The following is a 23289-nucleotide window of genomic DNA, read 5'->3' on the forward strand; positions in this document are numbered from 1 at the left end:
AGTAAAGTTGCTTACATCTTTGAATATCAAAGCTATAAAGCATATAACAAAACTAAATAAACAAAAGAACAAATATGCCCTTTGATGTCCTTTTATTTAGGTAAAGCTTCCAACAAAGTAAAAAAGACTGAATCTTATCTCCTTCAAAAGTGAATGTATAATTTAATTAGTATTTCTCATTTTTTTTAAGCTTTGTGAACAAAACAAAAAGCCTGGCCAAGAGAGGACGACAACATAGCATGACAAACTGAACACTCCAAATCTGGTTTCAATAGGTATAGTCAATATTAAAGAGTAACAATATTTTCACCAAAACCGTTTTCCCCTCTTATTGCTACAGATGACACACCTCTCACATTTGAACTTGTCACACAGCCTGAGGCTGCGTGAAGGCAACATGTAAAGACTGGGCCCTGCTCAGAAGCATATACTTAGCTTTAAGAAAAGGGATGATCTTATAAAGTCCAGGAAAATACTCTCATCCTGAGAGCTGAGCATGTGCCTAACCTCACTGTGGGTTCCTAGCTAAATTCCTGTCTCTCGCATGCTTAATAAGTGTCATGTGCACATGGTTAGACCAGACTGACCCAAGAGGTGGTCTACAAGAGGTACCGAACTCTCATTTGTCAGCCTGACTTTTCCACAGAGAGAATAGGAGCAGTTTCAGGTGTAGAAAGGCATGGCTGACTCGCATCCCTAGATGACTGCATTATTGCAAGGAAATGGGGGTGAAGGAAGAAGAAAGGAGGATGCCCAACCCTTGCCTACACACAACCCCTAAAACCTGCTGTCATATTTGAGGGAGGGAGGAAGATAGGCAGCAACACCTCTAACAGCTCACCATCAAAATGGGTGGAGGAGGAAGGAGGTGGCAGAGGTGGAGCTGCTTCCATATTTTAGCAAAGAAGAAAGGGAGAGTAACCCGGCCACAGCCTGCTGCACGTGGGACAGGGCAGGAAGGAAGCTGGGAAAGCAAGACACAGACCATCTGCTCACCCAGGACCCAGAAATCCAGCAGAAATCTCGACCTTCGAGGAGGCCCTGAAATGGGATCCTGTCACTGAAGCTGCCAAGGCTGGACTATGCTGAACTAGGACATGAGTTCCTTCGTGCTAGGTCTATGTGCCTACTTCTCATCTTCATCATCCCTGTGGCGTGGGATTTGCATGCACTGACTGTAGTTGTTGCTGAAACCCTACACCTCATGTGTGCTTGCAGTAACTGCGACTAGATCAAGCCCAGCTGCTCCTGGAAGTTTTCTGTCTTCCTCACCCAAATACAAGCAGCTTCATTTTGTGAAAGCCCATTATCTTTTTCCTTTACGATTTTGCTGGTAAAACATGGTGTTACTCACAAAACCTCATGTAGCCAAAGTCAATTGAGATATTTCCCTCACTTTCATGCACTTCTGTATAAAGCAATATGAGGTATGCTGGCTATCTGTACATACTGTAAAGCTATATAAAGCCCACAATCCTTTTTTTTTTTTCCTTAGAAAAGGAATGCAGTTACGGCAACTGGTCTCCTGCCGATGGAAGGCAAATTGCTACCAAGGCAGGGCTCTTGGGACCAAGTGAAGCCACCAAGGTGTCAAGGTCACCTCCCATGTCCATGATGTGAAACATGTTCCCCACCCCCAGACTTTCCCACTGACAAACCCCCAACTCAGATTTGTGGACGAAGCCAGTCCTAGCTGTTTCGTGAGTTCTGCTGAAACCAAACAGCTTCCATTTCTGCTGGGTTTTCTTTTTTAGTGTAAGAATGGTGTCTTGGACTTGTACTTGCTCAGGCACTCATGCATGTCTGCTCACCCTGTTCACCCCCCAAAATCTTACCACATCCACCTGGTCACTGACTGAATGAACTGACTGAATTTCCCCCATCTCAGGATGAAATTAGAAGGAGAACAGTTTATCTGATACTCTGTTCCATATCATCATACTAGATAGTACCCAGGTCCCACCCTCATAATTTGTTTTTGAGGACAAAATCACTGTTATCTAAAAGGAAGCAATGTGTTCTCAGTAGTGTGCAAACATTGGTTCACATACTTCAGGCCTGTGACTTAATACAAATGCATTCTTTAGATTATATTGTCAAATCTTTTCCCTTTTCCTTTTTAAAATCAAAATTAAATATAAAATGTTACGATGGTGTGAATTGTTTTAACAAAGAAATTAGTCTCATGGACAGAAGTTGGGAAATCTGTAGCTGGTTTCTGCAGCTAAACTACAGCAAGATATGTCATAAAAAACCCTACATATCCAATGTTCAGTACATAATGTTGTATGCTATTTCAGTACACACATTCAAATAACAATGAAGTAAAATAACAAGGTTTTTTTCTGAACTTTTAACTCTTAACCAAGATATTATATGAACTTAATGTTTTTCCCATTACAAGTTTGCCCGTTTATACATGCATTTGCTGTGTAAAACTAGGTGACACAACTTTTATGAAAACTTGTGGTAAATTCACTATGTGCTGTTCTGTTTATATACACACACCACACAAACACACACGTGCACATACACTCACTCCTATCTACATCAGTGACCAAAGCTGAAAATAAAATTGTTTTTCATGTTGTCTGTGCCTATATCACATTGATTTTGCAAATACCTTCCCAGCTTGCAGCTGTCTTATATATGAGGATTCCTGAGCTCAGCATGGAATTTCTTCTTCTCAACTTTTTGTTCCAACAAATATATGAAAAAAAACAAACTATGCATAACTCAAAATAATTTGATCTAACTTTTACTTCTATATCTTTACTCTTTTCCTATCTGAAGATGTCGTATTTTCCTAGTTCTTTTCCCACTATCCTCTTTACCAAGCTCCTCACATCTGTCCTCTCCCAAATGTTTGCTATGTTTTTCATCAGATCATCCATGCAGAGACATAGATGTGATCACATACCACATTCCTCATCAGACTGATGAGAAGAGGAAATATTCTGAAGACATCAGCATCACCCACACAACAGTGTCTGCCTTTCCCAGGACATTTCCTCTCAGATCACTACACATGGGCCCAGTCTCAGCTTCCTTTGAACACCTCTCCTTGTACTCTACTGTTCCTTGTTTTCAAAGATGCTCTCTTCCCTCTGTGAATAGGGGATCCATTTTGATTTACAGTAATCCATGTATATTTGGTTGCCAAAATTCACAAATATTATTCAAGTATCCAGGCTTGAGGCAGCTAATCTCAAGAAAGCTGATTTAGATCAGAGCAGCCTCTCTACTGAAAAGACGTCATACCATCACTTCATTTCCTCCACTGGCTTCCTGTTGAAGACAAGGTCATATTCAAGATTTTAGCCTGTATTTTCAAATTCACATATATGACTAGTCTGAATTATGCGTGGGATTGCTTTGTCCTCTGTGATCATGGCACTTTGCATCAGTTACTCTCCAGATGCAAACAAAATGTCTCTCTCAGTGCAGAAACTTGTTAGTGCAAGAGAGAGAACTTGGCCGGCAGCTGGTGTGCATAACTAGAAAGGAATTCACGTCCGGTATGCACAGGAGGACCACAGACTCATCACCTCAAACACAACATACACCCCACTGTATATCCCACAACATACACCCTGCTGTGTATACCTAAAGCAATACTTCACAACAAAACAGTCTGAAACCAAAGACAGACATAAAATGGACAGACAGGTAGATGCCCAAATATCTTTGCAAGTATAAAGGGCAGACTAAAACCATGAGTTGCTTTATTCACAAAGGATAAAGCTATAACAAATATACCCCAAAATCATTGGATTGTTTAATCCGCTGGCCCAAAATGTTTGTCATGCAAACTGTTTGTCATGCAGATAGTGTCCATGCTGCCCACACATGAGCAAATACCTACAGGCCAACCACAGGTCAAACATGTCAGTGTCACACTGAACAAATCCCCATCCCACTGTGCTCATTTAAAGTGCTTATTTATCCATTGATTATTTTGTGACTAAAAGCGGGTGGGATCTGGACATAGATTTGCACAGTTTGCACATTTGCTTAAAATCTCTTACACAAGTTTTAACTTGTGCCTTAATTCCTGGTTTCATATTCATTTTTCACTAGCTTGAACACAAGAGCAAAAAAATTATGAGTCAGTCAGCAAGAGTGTGTTCCTTTGTAACTAGGAGCTCAGATTTCAGACACAGGATCTGCTTTGGCTTTTGTATAGCTCGAACAAATTTACATTAAGAGACAAGTGATGTCATGCAGCTGAAGGACATACATGTCAATATGTGATACATGGTTTGATATAGTTACAGACACAAAAAAGAACTGTAATAGGGAAACTGGAGTGATAATTTTTTCAATACCCTGGAGAATCTTCATCCCCCATTTACCTCAACAGGAGCTGCATGTGCTCTGCACTTCTGATTATCAGGACCCTATTATAACCCTGTTGCTGTAAGGACAGAAACACAACCCAGGTGTTCTCCTCCTTCAGATATGGGAGGATTTATGAAAAATATTTGCGAACAAACTCTCTTGCATATTTTATGCCTTCAAGAAATGTACAAAACAATCTGTAAGGATGCATAAATGAGTTGCTTCTCATCAGCTGTGGGATTCTGTAGCATCCTTCGTGCATATGGAGGTTGGAAGCTGTTTGTGTTACCAATGTTATGACCAAATCGGCTTGGGGTCAGAGTTGGAGGTTCAGAAACCATCAGCAAAACGGAGGTTTCCTGTTCATGCGGGTCTATGTTACCTGTTACCTTTATGGTATCATTTCCACTACTGTGTATGCGGTGAGGTCTCCCTCAGCTCTTTCTAGTCTTTTCCACTCCAGCCCCCAACTCCAGCCTCTGAGAAAGTGGTTTGTGTGGCCCACAAGAGACAAAACCTGTGTGATGATCATGAGTCCCTCCACCTCCACAGGAAGGGATGAATCTAAATGGAAAGTCTGTCCTTGATGTCAATATGTGTACAGTTTGTCCTTGAGATAAGACTTTAAATTATGACTGAGGGCTCCCACTCACGCAAGTGCCTCCAGCTTCAGCCTTCCACACACATCTGCCAAGGAGGCTCTTGCCCTTTGAGACCATCTCAGACAAAGCGCATCAAGATAAAGCTGGTTCTGCCCTGAACCACATCACGACGATTTCTCCAAACAATGATTTTGCCAAACTCCATCTAAAAAAATGACCTTTTATATTAAAGTGCATCCAGTACCTTCCTTGATGTTGCATCCAAAGCAAGGATGTGTTACAGAGTGAATTTTGAAGACCACTTTCTGACTTCTAAGTTAAATTAGCACTTTTAATGCAACCAAAGTAGCAACGTGGCAATAGAAACCCTGTACTTGTGCAGGGAAAGTAAGACTGTTAAGAGAAAGTAAAAAAAAAATCCCCTAAATAACACCAGTATGCAAAATGCTATGAAACTGTAATAAAAATACAGCTGTTTAAGGGAATAGGACATTAGTATGACTGGATGCAGAAAGAAAAATTATACACAAGCATATCAATATGATGTTTAACCTCTTGGAAATCAGTTAAATCAACAGAATGGCTGAAACTATTAGCCTAAAACAAAGTGTTACCACTTCAAATGCACAAATAGGCAGATTTTGATAATGGAGCTGCTTCTCTGGTCCAGTTTCTTGCCATACTCTATACTTCAGGGTTGCTTGAGCAAAGTGAACGGATACAGTGGGAATAGGAATGCTTGATCTCAAAGGCAGCTGTATTTTTAAATATATTTTTTAGCACTTCGTGATGTATTTGCCTGTGTCAGGAGACTTAAATATTTAAACAGGGTGACAAAGTTCATTTCAACCTCAATGACAGTCAAACCCCCTGACATGCCCCTTTTGTAATGTGAGCAGAATTTTCTTCATAGAAATAGCCTACCTCAAAGGAGCAAGGAGGAAAAAAAAACTTCTGTTCCAACTTTTAGCCCTGAAAGTCTTTGCAACGTCTCTCTCACCTTTACCTGCTTAGTCACCCCACCCATTTCCTCCCGATAGCCATTTATTTTTCAAACCGAGCTGCAAGCACATTCGCCGTGGAAAGCCACCTGCGCCCTTCAGCGCTTGGCACAGAGGCGAGGGCAGGCTGGCCCCAGGCCCCCGTCTGTCACCTCCCGGCAGACCCGGCGCTTTTCAGTCTGATCTCAGGCCTAAATCCTCCCAGCCCCGCTTGGGCTGCCTTTTTCCTTCCCGAGCACGGCTTTCAAGGTCTGCCGGAGGGGTGTGTCTGTGCTCCGGCAGACCCGGGGATGAGCAAGCGCCTTTAAAATGTGACAGAACAAGAAACACGGATTTGTTTCCTCACCCGGCGCGGCCTGCGGGGTTGCAGCGGGCGCCGGGTCACCCCGCACGGAGCCATCTCGTGGTGCGCCAGGGGAAGGGCAAGCGGCGGGGCCCGGCCGGCGCCGCAGGCCTCTGCGCGGCCCCCGCGGCCCCCCGCCGTCGCCCCGCTCCTCTCCTTCCCGAGGAGACGTGCTGATCCATCCCCGTTTCGGCTCTCCAGCGCCCACACGTATCCGTGTACCCGCTCGGTGCTCGCCGGTCCCCACGGCGTACCCCGCTCTCGGATGTGCACCGGGAGTTTGGCAAGAGCCGGAGGCAGCAGGAGCGTTGGTGCGAGTTAGAGTTAGCTTTTCTAGCTGCAACACTGAGGGGAAGGCAGGGCGGTGTGGCGGGAAGAAGCTCTTGGATGGGAAAAGATAACGGTTGTCCTCGAGTCAAGCGCTCGGCTCGCGTGACGGCACTGTCACTACCAGCCTGAGAGGAGAGGCAGGACAGAGCTCCCGCAGGCCCCGTCCTTGCACCATCCCTTGTTCTGAATTGCCTGTACCAGTCCCCACAGGGTTGAGGACCTACAGCCGCCCCGGGGACACTTCAAGGGGCACGGCACGGCTGCAGGCTGCACGAGATGGGGGAAGCTCCCCTTTGCCGTTCTCCTGCTGCTGGGGGGAAGGGAAGGATTAGCCTTGGCTTAGAAAAGACCATTCAGAGGAAGGGAAAAGGTATTTGTTAAGTGAAAAGTGTTCTATGCTGAATAATATAAGGGTATGAAAAAGGTAGTATGTTTTGCATGGAGAGTTAGCAGCAGCAACCACGCTGACAAATAGTAACTGTAAGGGGAAATAACGCCTCAAGAATGGCTCAGTCAAAAAGTTTAATCTGCTGAAAGGACTTGACTCTGGGGTTTTTTGTTCCTCTTTTTACCAGTAACAAGCGGTGGGTGCGTGGAGGGGCTGAGAGGAACGGGGCAGGAAGAGAATTTCCTGGAGCTCACCTCTTGTTTCTCTCTCCTCACAGCAGGGGCCAGCGAGCAAACCCCTGAGCAGCATGCAGAAAGGAAACAGAAACCAACGCACTCCTGAGCGCACCTGAGTGCTTGCAGCCTGGTTCTTGACACAGCGAATCGAAAAGCATAAGGAAATGGGAAAATCATGCCCCGTGCTCTTTCAGAGCGTCGTGGTCCAGTACCATGCCAGACCTGCTTTTCCAGCACTGGGGTGTAAAAGATGGCTCCCTCCACAGTGCACAGCTAACACAGGAGTCCCCCAGACTCCACATCTTCAAACAGGAGAATGGTTGAAGCAGCTGATTACCCACTATTTTGACATTTATGTCCACCTTGGCCTCCTTCCTCCTTAGCTCCTTCCTTCCATAATCGGCCAAAATGGACATGGTCTTCCACACAGTGGACAAGGTTTTAATTATGTCTAGTGGGAAATAAAACAGTCACTGCCTCCCCACCGTACAGCCATACCACAGACCATGGGAGTGAGGGGGGAGCAGAAGCTGCCTACCAGGAGCTTCAGCTTCCCATGCAGGCAGGGAGAAGGTGAAGAAATCAAGTTTCTCCTTCCCCCTCCACTTCCAACTTGCCCTATGCAACAGCCAGTGTGGCTAAACAAGAACAAGAGGATCTTGTTATTCCAATGTATTGCTCTAGAAACAAAGCAAGTCTGACATGTTCCTACCTCTCCCATACTGCTGATGGTTTAAAGACCATATCTGTGTCTGCCCCTCCATTGTGCTTGTGCAAGTGTTTGTGGCGTTGCTTAGTGAAGAAGCAACTGAAACAGCCCACCCTGAAAAACTGCTTTGAAAACAAAAAAAAGTGATTGTCCACAAAACGTTTTTATCCATTGCATTGCTTCATAGAGCTGTTGGAATAAGCAGCAAGAAGGTAAGAGAGCAAAGACACAGCAGCTTTCAGCCAGCTTTCCCAAGACAAAATGTCTCCTTGTCTCCACCGTTGTCGAACCATCAGAGCTGCAGTAAATAGGAAAAATGTTCCTTTCATTCCTGTGTGTAATACAGAGTCATGGGCTTCAAGTCCCTGCTTGGTGACCCTCAGAGAGTCCTGCAAGCCTCACGGAGCCTCAGCTCACCACCTGCAAAAAACAGCTTCCCTGCCTGAGAGAGCAAGTAACCAAAAGACTGAGGCACACTCTAACACAGTTAAAATGGAGCCCGTAAACAGCACTGGAGCTAGAAATTCCTCTGCCACCCCCAGGCAAGGGGTTCTGGGGAGGATTTCTGGCTCTGAGAGATGGCGACCACCCAGGCCGGCACAGCAAGCTGGCACAGCGCAGCTACGTCAGCATGGCACTGTGCCCAGCTCGTCAGCTCTTCCGAGAGAGTTTCCTCACTGCCCTGGGTCACATCTTTCTCACGAGGATTTTACAGGGATGTCATAACTATACATCCTCCCATATGCACAGTTAAGAATTAGAGCTTTTCTAACCCTGCATAATTATTAACATGAGAGCAATTAGGTAGAAAGATCAAATAGCTTGTTATTAAAAGACCAATGAAGAAGATAAAAGTCTACCAATTGGCATAAGAAATTTTGATTCCAGAATACTAAAACCCATAACCTATGGAGTGTTCAGTTTATGTCATAACTGATTTATGCTATGGGATGTATTTTTCAAATTCCATCTGTCCTGTGCTATCTGTGAGAAGTATAATTCATCATGTAGGTCTCCAGGTAAAAGGGAAATGGCACCTAGTGTGTCTGGCTTTTGCCTAATCCCACACTTTTATGATTAGACCTTAGAATATTATTTTAAGTTCAGCTAAAACATTAATTGGAGATTCTGATTTATAGCTGATTTTTTTTTTCACCGTTGAACTGATAAAGTAAGCTATAATGAGAACTTCCTGGATGATAGATGTCATTCTCCTGAGCAGTGCTATTAGCACGTGTCCAGTTTCAGGAATATATATTAAAGAAAAAAAAGACACACATATGGCTTGGTGTAATTATGTAGCCCTTGAGAGTAAAAGAACTATTTAAGAGAACACAGCTTCCAAAAGCTCTGTTTATCTCCTTTTAATTTCTATTACTTTTTCCAAGTCTGTCAGCTTTACATATAATTTTACATTTTGTCAAATGAAGTTGATAACCCTAATTTCACAGAAATAAAGGCCAACATTCATAAGCTACAATAACAAGCCAACACATGCCTGCGTCTGTGAATGGGAAGGGGGATAAGAAAAAGGACTTGTTTTGGTAGGCAAACAAATTTCAGTTCGCATTTCACAAGGGATTATCATTAGTCTTGAGCAAACTCAATGTCCGTGAATGTCTTACGTTATTGTTATGGCCCATAGGTTTTGCAGAGCTAGCTTGACTTTGCAGTCTTCTCTCTGATGTAATTTAAGCCTTTTTTTTTTTTTTTTTTTTTGAGTAAGAACTAGGACTATTCCGTAACTTAGCAAGTAGGACACAGCTACCTCATATGCCAGATATTTCTTTGGACGGTGGGTAGAAGGTGGTACTAGTATTTCTTTTAGATACTCTGTCCATATCTAATCCATTCTTCACATTATGTTCATATTTGTTTTCCCATGCTGCTTTCTTCACTTATTTTATCATTAGATATTTTTATATGTGATCATCTTCTGAAAAGAACAAGAAGCTAATAATATTTCATTATTAGAAATAGTCTTTGAATGGGCTTGTAATGAGGTAAAATGAGTTCACCCATCTCCAGTTGTTTTGTATACAATATTCTCCTAATAGTGAGAAATACCTTGACAGAATCCCCTTCATTAAAGCGTTCAACAAACTAAGAGCCTGTGGTAGCTGGCTTTATGGATTTACATGGTATTGTACCTTAAACAGTGGTTGGGTCGAATTCTAGGGTAAGTTGCTGTGAGTTTTGCTTTCTTTAGCCCAAAAGTATTTTACAGTGTCTTGACTCTCTTTTAGTGTACTTAAACACCTTCAGACTTACTTAATTACCCAGAATAATTTAAATTCAGAATCATTGACTAATGTGTGAGTTACATTCTTGTCCCTTTATATTAATCCTCTGCCCTTAGTCTATTTTACTATAAAAATCTTTGACAACGTTATGGTGTGATTCACAGGATGTGCTGTTGTTACACTAATGAAGTCCTAGTGAGTAGTGCAAATATTAAAGAATTGCTACTCTGTTGTAGGAATCAATTACCATTTCCTTTCTTTGCAAGCAACAGTGAGTTTTGCAGCTCTTTCCATAATGCATTTCTTTTAAAGTGAAGACATACAAAAAACTACTGGCAGAAAGTTACTTTCCCGTTGAAAATTACTACAGCTTTTCTGTGGGAAGAGAGATTTTAATTTAATAAAAAAAGTCCAAAAGAAAAAGAGATATTGTAAATAAACAAAACAAAAACACTGTTTCATTGTAATATCCATGGCCCTTAACCACAGATGATCTAAAATTTGGGGGAAACTTTCCTTAGCTGGCATGAACAATGTAAATCAAGCCAGAAGCACGAGCCTGCCAAAACATATACCAGCCACTGTTTGTAAAAGTGAAAAGAAAATGAGCCCATTGAGAAAGGAAAAACACATCTTTGGTCTGAACCTTTCTGCAGGCTTCTCTGTAGCTGAAACAGTTGCTCTCCCCATTTTCCAGAGCGGTGTGATGGACAACAAGGACCAGGAGAGTGCCTGGAGTAAGTGGTGCATCTGTATGAAGCTGCAGGCAGCAGCTGGGCTGGGTTCAAATGAGTTCGTTGATGATAATTCTTGAAATGACTTATTCTTGGTGGTGTACTTTGATTAACTCTTTGAAAAAAGTTACATTTAGATTTGATGAGGCAGGAACTGACAGTCATTTTGCAATAGCGTGGAAGTTTATAGTTTACTCAGCAAAAGCTTGCATGCTGGTGTATTTTAGAAATGTTGGTCACCTCAGTACTTGAGAATCCATTCTTGCTGGATTCTCTTAGTTCTCCGGAATGGAAATTAATTACATAGTTTCAGAGTTTGAATTTCACTTACTATTCGTCTGTATTTGTAGAACCATGGTCTGAGCAAGGTCTCCACTGTGCAGTTAAAAACAGTTATGAATTCACAACAGGCTGTCTAGTTTACTCGAAAACTCGTCCAGTTTACTGAGCGCTAACAATATAAACCGCACACTGATAAATTCCAAGGATATGGTCTTTGTGTTGAGGAACTGACACAGCTGATCCAAAGCCCTCTGATGCCAAGGGAAGAGCCTTACTGACCTCAGGAGGCTGTGGATCAAGCTGTAGTTTCAAACATGCCAGAATAAACGAGGGCAATGAAAAACAGGAATGGTCATTAGTACCATAACCTTTATATAGAATATTAAACTTTTTTAGACTCATGGTGCAAAATCATTAAAAACACTTTTCTACACATACGTGTTCAGGATCAAATTTCAGTCATGGTCGCTGAAGAACTATGACCGCTAGAAAAGACACACGGCATCATCAGTCTGCAAGGAAAAACAAAAGCTGCTTGCAGCAGCATGTGTCAGAGAAGACCTTGTTAGTTTTATGAGGAAGAGAAGTGATGCACTCTTGGTAACGGCTCAGTCACAGTCAGGTTTTTCCTGGACGAGACTGCATCTATGTTCTCATCTCTACTTGTCTCCTCTATTACTTGGGCTGTACACATTTTTCTTGGTGTTAAACTCATGTTCCCAAAGGCCTGCTGTGTGCATTGGGGAGCTAAGGTTCCTTATATGTCTTTTCCACTGTCTTTTGGGAATGTAGGAAGTGAATAATGATTCTCTTTCCATGATATACCACACGCCCACATCCCTGTGTTGTCAGTACTAAATGCAGATCATTTAGCGCAGTGTACTTCACCTGCCACAGGAGAACGTGAATCCGGTTGAGCCACTTACATCATGCTATGCTGGAAATGTCAGACAGTGTATCTATATATATATGTTTATACTATAGCAATAGGAACCAGAACAGATCTAGCTGGTTTTGTTGCTATTGTGATAATAGCTAATGTGATAATGTTGCTAGCTTGTGAAAGTTACTATGGGAAAACTCTCTTTGAATAATTTTCATGGTGAATCACAACCACTAGTTTTGGAAAATGATTAGGTGATGTAGACCAGCATTTCTCAGCATTGCAGTGGCCAGTAATACCATTGCAACATTTAATTACGAACATTTATTTCCACTTACATAAGGAAGGAATCAAATAAATGGGGGTAATACAAATAGTAAAGAAATATTCACAGTTGAGTCTAATTGTTATTTGGTTTTAAATGAAAAGTGTGGTATTGGTACAACACAAAGGAAGCCCTTGGTTTTTTAAAAAAAATCTTTGTTAGGCTCCCCATTGATTTAAAGAAGCTGAAAAACTGTAGGCTCGGAAATACTTGCAGAAAGTTAAGCAAATGCCTGAATGTTTGCATATTTGTGAGGAATGACTTACTTGTCAAAATTAACTGGTAGTTTGCATTTTAAAAGTAATGAACTATGTGCATATTTACACGTTCTTTTCATGGAAAAACACAGACAACATCATCTTCCTGTGAATCCGTATTTGCTGCAAGAAGTTTCAAGTGTCATCAGCAATTAATAAAATTAAAGTTTCTCCAATGTTTTGCAGCTTCATTTAAAGCCATCCTGCAGGATCTTTAAATGCCAACGACTTTGCTATTTCTTCTACAGAGAATAAATTTTGTACTGTTCCTTTCTGAACAGTTCTTTCTCTCCTTTGCTTCCCACAAGCAGTGGTAGTAAAAGTACCCAAAGGCATGTATGCAATTTGAAAAAAACAACCTACCAGGAAAAAAAAGGCAGTGTAACAGCCACCTTTTTGTGCCCACTATGTGCAAAAACCAGAATTCATAAGCAGATATTTTCTGCTGTTTCACAGGTGGCTTGTTCTGTGATGCTCATCACTGTTGCCATACATGTTGTTGGTTAAGCCATTCTTACTAGTTTTACTGTAAAATTTCTCCTCCAAATGTCTGTGAAGGGCAAATAGTCATTAAATCAGTACCTTTGAGAGGTGGAAACCCTGAGGCCACATCAGAATTAGTCTTGGTGACCAATACCTGACGACTCAGATTAAACTGTGCTTTTCTGAGAACCACATTGCAGAGCAGCACAAAAGCACAGGCTTCTCTTTCCTCCTTGTTCTTATGGCCTAAAAGTTACAGAGAAAAAATGAGTTACAGTGTGATGAGCTGGCTTCCTTGTGATTCGTTCCCAGCAACCAGAGAAAAACTTTACCTGACCTTGTGGATGTGTGGGGAGAGCTGTGAAAAAGCACGTATCACTTATGGTAGAGACTGCATCCTGAAAGTAGAGCCCAGGCTCTAACCTGCCCTCCAGCTGGTCATTTTATGAAAAAGGACCCTTGTTTTGGAGTAGAAGGGTTTTGGTGCAAAAATATTGGGGAGCAATGCAAGTTGTCCTTAAATGGTACAGTGGAGTTGGCAGTGAAGAAACTTTCTATTTCCTCCTTCCCACTCCCCACTTCACAGTTTGCCTCCCCCTGGTTGTGCCGACACAACTAGATGTTGGGCTGTGAGATAAACCAGATCCCTGAAATGATCCAAGTAAAAATAACCCTTCTGACTGTCTTACGGCTGAAGTATTACTCTTGCAAAGCTCTTGGAGACCAATTTTAATGCTTATTTTATTTAAAATAAATAAGACAAAAATGATTGTCTTATCAGAAGAATACTACTGTTAAGCATTATAAGGTGGTGCATCATGCCTTTTTCAATTCATAGACTTTTTTACAGCCAGAAAGGACTAAACGTTATGAAGATGATTTCAAGTTCATGGAGAATAAATTAATCGAATTTTGAGTGAGAAGTAAAAATTGACACCCTAAACTTACAACTATATTGGCAGGACACCGAAAAATGCAAGACTGCTTGTTTTAAAAAGAGAAAGAAAGTGAGAGCTAACCTTAATAACGAGAAAACATTCAAGACCAAGTGTAAGTTTTTGAAAGATAAATTTATCCCACATATATTACTGCTGCTTGCTAAAGCTGTCTCTACCTAGTTTAAATAGATTGTTGAAAAAACCTGCTAAATAATAGAAATGAGAAAGCATGCATTTCATACAAGTGAAGCAGGGAACAAGAGAATAAGCAGATTACCTAATAATCAATGTCTGTCTAAATGCTTTGCAGGGATAACTTCAAAAGCCAGTGCTCAATGTCATGTAAAAGAGAAGATGGAAGGTCATGGGACAGCTCCTTCAGTAAAATGGCAATGTCATTTTGGTTGCTAAATTATTTGGATAATATGCACTGTATTGTAATTCTGCTACTTTAATAAATTGCATATTATGCTATTTATGCTAAAATACTTTCTTAAAGGGTTATCTGTGAAAGACAAGGCGATCAGATGTTAGCAGAAAAAAAATCATTAAGAGCTTGCCCTTATCAGTGCCCTGATAGAAAGTGTAGTCTCAGATGGGGGTTTTGGCTCTTAACCTGAATGTTGCAACTTTCTGCTTTCAATCTAGCATAGTTTCCTGGATTAGAGAGCACAGTTACAAAACAATTATTCAAGGAAATTTCGTTTTGATTCCTGCAGCTGAGGAAGCTTCAGCATACTTTTCTCATCTGCTTCTCCATTTCACTTACTTACTTGAACAACTTTCTCTCTTCTGCTCAAGTTGAAGGAACCTTTCACCAGCACAGTTCCAACCATCTCTTTCTTTCGGCTTCATCGCTATCAGATGGCGTGGTGTAGTACTAACCTGTTTACATTTTAGAGCCTCTCCTCCTACACGGTAGGTAGCTGGGACTTCTTTGGCTGCAGAAAATTAGTGGTGGGAGAAGCTGCACCATTTTCCAGAGAGGTTTTAGAAGAAGCGTGAAAGATGCCCTGTATCTTTCAACATAGAAAATAACCCCAGATTTTCTGAAGCCTTCTAGATTGCAGGAAATTTTATAAGCCTACCAGAGCTTAGAGTAAAAGAGGGGCTGAGAAGAGCTTATCTATGATGCAATATAGTAGTTAAGATGCTTTACTGTTTAAGATTATGACTGTTCATCCTTTTCTGGAGCAGAAATATAACTTTTGAAAATGTTAGTGCCGTTTGAAAATCATTTATTGCTGAGCTCTGATAATAACTTTATCTTTAGAGTGTCATTTTACTCTTCGCATATTCATTAGTGTCTTGTTCTCAGCCATAACTTCTAAGACCTAATCTTACACATACAAAATAATATTTACAACCAAAAAAATTTTGAACCGAGATTAGAGCACTTGTATCTTCTGCAAACTCTTTGCCTCAGTGCCAGGTAGTATATTTTTCCTTCTGACGCTAATACACACATGGTTTTACTAAGCTCTATGTAGCATATACTTTGGCAGCATTTTTTTCCCACATCCATACTTATCAAAAGTCTTTAAAAAAATGTAATATAATCTGAAATTTTAGGAAGGAAACATCAAATAAAGGGAAAATTTACATAAGCTTAATTTTCATTTCAGCTGACTGTTGGACTTTATTTTTTTTAAATGTTTAATTTTAACACCTGTTATTTTAATCTGGATTCTAGGCCTTTTGTGGCCATTATTACAGTTCGGAGAAAGGCAAGAGGACAGTGAAAGACTGGATGAAAAAGATTTACAACACCTTTTCCCTTGTTAGTTACATCCATGTAATTACAGCAAACCGCTGAGTGGGTACCACTTTGCCATGCACCTGAAGGATTTTTTGCTTGACAGTGCACTGATAGCTTAGTAATACAGCCCCTTACTGTGACTGACAGTTGGTTTTAGACTAAATCACATAAAATTGTATAGGAGATGATGGCTATTGGCTAGTTCAGCTGAAGTCTATTTGGCAGAGTATCTTAACCTTCATGGAGCTCTGCATTATTGCACAGCTCCATGCAATGCTGCTATCTGCAGCACAGGTTTACCCTTAGCTTGGCTACTAAGAGTAGCCACAGGCACTGCTATAGAAAAGCAGAGAATCACTGAAAAAGTTTTCTTTAGCTGCAATGAAGATTACATGTGTGCCAAGCACATGAATATGGCAGATGACCTGGTAGAACTGGTAGTTAAAACAATACAGTCTTCTTAGGAAAGTTGTTCCTCGCGTAAAAGCTCAAACCTCATCTTACTCAAAAGAAAATTACTCTGGAGCATTGTTTCAATCTTTAACACCTTGGGAAGGCAAATTGCACAAATTAATACTGTTATTTCAACAACTTTATCTGTTTTATTTAGTATTTTCCAAGAGCCAGTTCAATGCCATCCGAATCTGTAAATTACTGAAATGGAAAGCATTTAAGTCTGTTGACTGGAAAAGGAGCAAATACCATATTTTTATTGAAGAAGCCAAATCTGAAGGTGATCCAAGAAATTACACTAATGTAAGCTTCAGCCCAGAATCACAGATGAGGCTAGTCATCAATCAGCAGGGAGAGAAGAGAAAATAAAACATGAGAGTGAGAAGACACTGGATGGAAACATGATATAAGTCCTGCCATCTGACCTCAGCCAGCAGAGCCCAGCACTGATGGGAGCTCCTGTGTGAGCTTTCCAAACCAAACCTGAGCTCTTCCCAAAGGGTGCCAGGACTGCAAGATTAGGGCTCCCAGCTGATCTGGTCAGACCCCAGGGAGAAACGAGATTCTCATTCCACCTATATAGGCATTCTTTACTCCAGGCATCTAGACCAGTTGCAGTTCAAGGTAATTAAAAGTAGAAGCCCATGATTCAATTACTTTGTTCAGGATTAAGCATCAAGTGCTTGGAATAATTTAGGGGAGCCAAGATATCAGCCCAAGGCTGACAGGTATAACACAGGCACTAGGAGAGCTGTGCCCTGCTGCAGCAGCTGCAGGCCAGGCAGGTGACATGAGGGTATCTCAAATGGTGCTAGGCTCCTACGTTCAGGCAGCTGATCTGAGAGCCTAATTTCTTTCTATAGCCCACAGGAAGATGTAGGCACCTGCATCAGCTAGTTCAGGGCACTGAAGTTAGACAACATGATTACAGCCCTCAGCATTTACAGAGGCAGGCAGCCTTGCCCGTTCACCCTTGCAAATACACATCCTCTCTGCGGTGTTAGCGACCCATCACTCCGCCATCAAGGCTAAGATGAGATTGAGTCTACTTTTGGGGAATGGTGCCGTCCTCTTCCCTCTGCTATCGCCTGTCCTTCCCCAGGAGGGAACTTCAATGAAGTGAGGCAATTGCAAAATTTTGCCTGATGCTGAGCCTGCAGCTTCAGGCTGTCTTAATCAGGCTGGTGTCTCTAACCTCTTCTGCTTGGCCTCTCTTCTGATGCCTGAACAATTCACACGTGGTGGAGGAGAGATTTGTGCAGAGAGGTGGGGAAAATGCCACCCTTGAAAAAATGCTGGATGGTGGCAGGGGGACATCCGTACATTGTACGTGGCCTCTGGCAGGTTCAAATATCCAATTTGAATGAAGCAAAATCAAGGCTTGCAGCATGGGTCTCTATCTTCCACATGAGTGTCCTAATAACCTCTAGGTTACTGGCTTCTCCAGAGTCACCTTAGAACACTTGTTTCATCCTGATACAAAGAGGGAAATTTCTCAATTTTTGGCAGGATAGTAAAACCACCCAGCTACAGTCTCAAGGCATGCACCCTCTCTCCATGGGAGGTGAGCAATCACGCTCCACGCTGTTCCCTCAGGTACTGGCCCCGCTCCACGGGCTGATAAGGAGGGATAATAGGTCTGTGGCTCCACCTCCTTCCTTTGCCTTTTTGACATCCTGCTCCCCAAATCTGAGTGACAACAAAGGCTAGTGCCGTCGTTCTCGGGCTGCCTAGGACACCCACGAGGCAGCTTGTCAGGTCCTGCATGGTTGCCAGGGCTCGGCTGGGAGCAGATCCTCCACAACACAAACAGCTTTGGAGACTCAAAAGCACTCACTTTCGTTTCAGGCCACTGGCAGCGTCGCCCTGGGTTACCTGACTTATTCCGGAGTGCAAAGTTTCCTTCCTACCCCGCCATCCCTCTCCTTCGCGACATGTGCCCTGTGGGTACCGGCCGAACCTCGCCCGTTGGAGGGGCAGGAAGGAGGGGGAAATTAAACAGGCGTTGAGAAGGCTCACGCAAAGCGGACAAGGCAGCGCTGGCAATCGCTGCGCAAACCTCCCCGCGCAGCTCCGGAGCTCGCTGCCGGCCCGGGCGCACCTGCCCGCTGAGCGCGGCGCTCCCCCGCGCCCGCGCTGCCCACGGCAGCCGCTGCCTGCGCCGCCCCGCCCCGCGCCGCCCCGCGCGCCGAAACAATGCGCGCGGCGCGGGGCAGTCGGACAACCCCGTGCGCGCCACTTCTGCGTGCAAAGAGCCGAATTTAGACCTGTCGCGCCCAGCCCTGGTGTAGTGACCCATCCTTTCGCATCCTTACCGCCCTGTACGTGCTAGGTACCAAACCAGGAAGTCCCACGTCTCTGTCCGTAGGATCCTCGGCGTGACTTGCAGAACATCGCTGAGCTCATTTGAGGAGAATTCATTGCTGGAAAATGATTTTCAGTGAATGTTTTATTAATCAACGCATGCCAAATCATATCTGCAGGAAAAAAAAATAAAAAATACTAAAAGAAACCCAAACAAAAATAATAGAACAATTACTGCTTGAAGATTCCGGTTGCCTATAAATTATAACTCTATTCAGCTCCCTGACAATTTATGTTTTCATTTATGAAACCATTCTTGTTATTAACTTTCAATCTTGTTTACTGGGGGACGTAAGAATACACCAAGCAGACAAATCATTTTAAACCATGTTCTTGAAAACCTAGGGTTATAGCACACGGGACACGTTTATTACCACTGCTTTAGAGCACATGATAAGTTTAAAATGGGGCCCTATTTCAAGAGGCAGGGGGTGGTTAGGACAAGGCAACTCACCACGACCGCAGTTCCTAATGTAAAAGTGTCAATGTGCTTGGTATATTCATAATGTGTTTATTCTCATTACAGTTTTCAATTTGTCAGTGTTTTACGGGCATGCAACCACAGAGCATAGACTGCTATTGCTGGTTAACCTTGTTATTGCAGACAGGTTACAAGTCCTGACAAGAGTTTGATAACTGTGCCTGCTTATTTTAAGCCATACATGAGGAAAGGGTAGGAGGTTCAAAGTAAGTTGTGCTTTCCTGTGTGAGTCCCCATATGATCACTCAAAGTTACTGTAAATATAAAAGTAGAAGTGCCTGAGTGCCATTTTGTCACTATGACACTAGACAAGAAGGTAATCAAAAAAACGGAATCAAACATGAGGCTGAAGTTACAAAAGTGTAAAACCCTGGAGCCTCAATCCTCTAAAGCAAATGTGTGGATTTTGTTACCTGTACAGGTGTTTGCAGGATGGAGGACTCTCTCACTTGCAAATAATCTTGCCTGGAATCTATATCCCAGAAGAAACAGTGACCCAACAGGTAATGAGTGGAAATTACTACTTCTTATGGAAAAAATATGCTTTTCCCCTCCTCCTCCTCTTCCTCTTGACATGTTTACTGCCTATTCATCTGTCTCAGCCCCTTCTTGTATCCTGTGGTAGACTTTGATTATAAACTTGCTGGTTCAGAATAATCTTTTTCCTATTAATTTAACAAAAACAAAACAGCTTGCAGAAAAAACATCATCCAGCCTTATCCTTGACTGAGGCCACATATCACTGCTGGAATGTAAATATAATCTTACCATTTGACCAAATGCTCCGCAGCAGTTAAATAATAAATACACAGTAGTGGAAAAAAAAAAATATTAAAAGTTTAGGCAGTTCCTGGATGCATTTTCATAGATTATGTTAAATCAGATAATGCTCTTACAGCTTCCAAAAAGAGATACCTAAATAAAATCATTTTGATATCAGAGATGTTGGCCGTGTGCTGCTCTTTAAAAGTGAGGATTGTGGACATGCAGCCCTACAATTAAAAGATTAATTTCCTATTTATATTTTGTCATCTACATTAGAAAACCAACAAAGACTGCCCCCCAAAAATATTAAAGGAATAAAAAACTGAGAAAAGGTAAAAAAAAAAAAAACCACACCAAAAAAAAAGGAAAAGTCATCGATCTTTAACAAGCATCTGCCAGTGGCCATTTGCACATCAATTCTGATTGTTGTCCTGCTGTGGAGAGAAGTGATGCTGCCACGTGTATACCTTTGGTTTGAGCAGTTCTTCCTTATCATTAAGGTCCATTAGTGTTCATTAGTGTCCTACAACATGAGCAGCCGACATATGGGAGGCAGAGCAGAGACAGGCAATATTCTGTTCCCAAATAGCATCTGATGCGGCTTGGAAATCCTGCTTCTTCAGTCCAGGAACACGCTGCCTCTGAAAAGGCAGTATCTTACACATTGCCTTATATCAATGGAGGTCCATTTTACCACAAAGTTAAAAAAAAAAAAAAAAGCAGCTAAACTTGAAGAGCTGTGGAGCTGCTGTAAAATTAAGAAAATCCTTTTCTCATTCATCTTTTAATGTTCCCTCAAATTAGATGGAGAGGAAAGATAGTTACCGGCTTCACCCTCACCCTTCTCCACCCTATCATTTAACCACAGAAAAGAATGATTTATAACAACAGTAACTTCTGTACTATCAGATATCTACAAGTTCTTCAGCCTGCAGTTTTACCTCACATGAATAGATACTGCAGAATTAACACGCTTCAAAAAGTTAGAACCGTTTGAATGAACTACTTCTAATGTGACTACACTTCTGAGAACATGCAGTTCTTTCAAATGTGTTTCCAAGGGAAATAATGCTTCTGAGATTTATTATAACACATTTTTTTTTTCCTGAAAATACAGTAGAATTACACTTTAATTATTCTTAAGTATTTAAAAGCTGGTTATTTTCTTCTTTGAAATCTGTTTTGACCCAAGCTTGGTTTAAAAAAAATTTAAAAATTAAATGCTAAACTGTTCATTTCTGCATTTGTTGTTTGCAGTCCTATGGATGTTCTGCATTAGGATACTCCGCCTCAGAGTAGAAATTTCCTACATCATTTCACAAAACTTCAAGATGGAACACCTATTCTTCTGATAAAATGTTTGTTTAGAAAAACCTCCTTTAAGTACAAACTCCCTGGTGCCAGTTTTGCCACCTTGGTAAATATTTATAGATGAGTCACAAGCCTCGGAACAAAAGCTTTGGACTGGGAGCCTGACTGAAGCACTGATAGTAATATGCATATTCATATTTCACTTGCTGACCTTGTATCTGCTACTTTTCTGGGAAAATCAAATGCTTTTCATTATTACGTTCAATTTCTGTCCTATATTTCAAGCCACGTCTAAACTCTACTTCTTGAGGCTCGTGCTGATGTGTAAACAGAACGTTTCTTTATGAATCATACAGAGATGTTAGCACCATGGGTCTTGGGTAAAGTTCACACACTTGATAACCTGAACCTTAAGGGACTTTTTGTTGGGTCTGTGAGAGCGAAATGACACATTTAAATCGATTCTGTTTATATCCAGTGCACGAAAGAGACTTATTTATATACTTTGGTACACCTCGGTATCAGGAGGTGAAACATCAAGAGTAAGAAGGAATAAAGGGGGTCACAGACATTCCACCAAAACAAATACACTTTATTGTACACAAGGTGCCATGCCAGCATTAATCCCATTTTTAGCTCCGTGGCTGACAGTCCACAGGGAATGTGGTGTCTCCACACGGCTATGTTACACTCTAGTCGTTCCCCATTTTGAAAATGCAGGATGAGTTTTCTTAGTCTTACTCATCTCAGGGTAAAACCAGGATTTAGACCAACAAGTTCTCTGAAAGGAAAAAAAAAAAAAAGTGATATAGTCTCAGTTGCAATCTTCATGCTGCTCTTCAGGAGGCCGAAATCATTCCATATACACCAGCCCAATTCCCTCAATGCAACTGGAGAGCCGGCTGATTGCTTTGAACATCTCTGCAAATGAATGCTGGGGACACAATTCCCAGCAGAAGTTGCATTCACCAAATGAGCCCGCTACAGAAATGCAGGGAATGAGCTGGAAGGAAAAGACCTTTCCCTCAGTCATGCAAGGTAAAACCACAGCAGGTATTATCTTGCAGGTCTGTGCACTACCCGGACTTTTCAGGTGTCAGAATGGTATACTTCCCTTACCTATAGCAGAACAAAAAGAAACAAGCTTTAAAACAAAGAAAAGCATTTATTTGATTTCTTTATTCCCCCCCAGGTTTTAGATTTGGAAAGATGAGAAATTTTGGAAAGGGCAGAGAAACCCTAGAGTTAAGGGAAAACAGGACAAGGGAAACCATGGCTAAATAATTAACATTCTTACTATTACAGTCACAATGGTTGATGGACCGAGGGCAGGCTCCTCACAGCAAGGTGAGGTATATAGGACACGACAGAGAAGGCTTTGAGTGGACAGTAATACAAGTGTTACGGAGTAAAAAGATGAGTTATATTCCCATCAGTGTGCAACCTGCTGACATGGTTTTAAACAGCACTACTCTTACTTAAAATGTGTTAAAACATGGTAATTAGCCTGGATTATAGCATCTCTCATTTTCCTAGTGTTAACAATCAGGATTGCAGGAAGAAAAACTATGAAAAACATAAACTAAGTGCAAGCCAAAATGGGAATGCCTCCATGGTTTGTGGACAGACTGCCCCATTTATTGCACAGGCATTAATTGTGACATCCTCTCGTGGTGTTTGAAAGGGTTAACAAGATTACCCTTAGCAATATCACAGTTAAGAAAGTGTGCAAGAACAGGCTGATTATCACAATGAGCACAAATATTTTATTTTCCTGACTGAAAATAGTTGAAAGCAATAGGAACAAGTATCTGGTGCCAAAAAATAGGAATAATATCACTCCAGCATGGAATTCATCAGCCAGCTCTCAAATTTGAGCCCAAACATTACTGACAATTCTTTAAAAAAAAGTTCAGTAACATGCTTTTAAAAAATTCAAATGCTTCTGCAATTACTGTTTGCATCCAGATCAGAAAGAAGAAGTATCAGAACATGAAGGGAAAGGTCTGGCAGCCCTGCTGAGCAAGATGAAAACACAATAAGAGCTAGAAGACTCACAAA

The sequence above is a fragment of the Phaethon aethereus genome (genome assembly GCF_964289735.1).
Source record: "Phaethon aethereus genome assembly, chromosome: 2".
Lineage (NCBI taxonomy): Eukaryota > Metazoa > Chordata > Aves > Phaethontiformes > Phaethontidae > Phaethon > Phaethon aethereus.